General features: G+C 53.1%; 1 protein-coding gene across 1 annotated transcript in view; it reads right to left on the bottom strand.

Annotated features, from left to right (window-relative positions):
- The window catches only part of ANKRD10 (ankyrin repeat domain 10), a 49017-nt gene that overhangs the window by 32188 nt on the left and 15691 nt on the right, over positions 1-1138 (bottom strand). The gene's annotated exons all lie outside the window — the stretch shown is intronic.

The raw sequence follows: 1138 nt of genomic DNA, 5'->3' as shown, positions 1-1138 counted from the left end.
ATCCGGGACTGGAGCCGTGGAGGCGGGGCCTGGCGGGCGGGAGCTGCGGCAAATGGCTGAGGGCAGGCAGGGAGCAGGGGTTGGAGCCAGGAGCTGGAGGCAGTGCCGAGGCGGCTGGGGTGGAGCCGGCAGCAGGGGATGGAGCCAGGAGCAGGACCTGGCCCTGCGGGCCTGGGGATCCGGCGGACGCCCGGGGAGGCGGAGCCCGAAGCCTGGGCCTGGAGCTGGGGGCGGGGCCGATGCGTCCCTTTGGCCCCGTGGGTCAGGTGGACTCTCAGCCGCTCCCCATGCCCAGACTCCAGGCCTAGCAGTGTCCTGACCATTTGGTGGGGGCAGCCCAGCGGCAGGGACCCCAGGGGAGAAGCCCATCTCCGTTAATTAAAAGTCCCGGAACCTCAGGTTTGGGGTTTGTGACCTCCCCATATGCGGGATGCCCCGTACTCCGTTAAGGCCGTGCGCCTGTAATTCGCCCAGTTACTAATATCTGGAAGACGGCTGCTCCCTAAGATGTGAGACCCTAGCGCTTTTCTGAACCGAGGATCTGTTCCCCCGGTTTCTACCCTAGGGCGCCTGCGGGTTGGGGAGGTGGGCTGCAAGTTTTTGAGAACAAACAGCAAAAATACTGAGAAAGATATCGCTGCATGCAAGGAAATACTAAATTCTCCATCAAAGACCGAGAATCATTACTTTTTTTAAATAATTTTTTTCTGATTATGAATAATACGTGAAAATAATAAATTTCACTCTCGAGGGATAACCACTATTAACCTTTGTGGAAGTTATGAACATCCAAACCTGTGGAGAATTTTTTATAAGAGCTTGAGCCAAACTGATACATACCAGGGAGCAAATATCTCAAATGCTCTGCAGAATAAGTTTTGCAGCTTCCTGTGTGCAGTTGAAATTAAGACGAGAACAGAAGGGAGATTACATGGAGGTGGGAAAAAAGCGAAGTGGGGACTGGATTGCAGGATAGTTAAGGTTATGTGCTCTCCTGAGAGTTAATACCCCCATCGAGGGGTATTCTGATATTTCAAAGGTGTGTTAACCTAGATGCAAAAGAACAATGGACAGGGCTGGCTTAAAATCTTTCACTAAAGAAGTTATAGGCTTGGTGTGTGACCACCCACCCAGTTAG

Source organism: Pteropus alecto, unplaced genomic scaffold, assembly GCF_000325575.1.
Source record: "Pteropus alecto unplaced genomic scaffold, ASM32557v1 scaffold13, whole genome shotgun sequence".
Classification (NCBI taxonomy): domain Eukaryota; kingdom Metazoa; phylum Chordata; class Mammalia; order Chiroptera; family Pteropodidae; genus Pteropus; species Pteropus alecto.
Note: the sequence above shows the minus strand (reverse complement) of the source record. Positions and strands in the feature narration are given on the sequence as shown.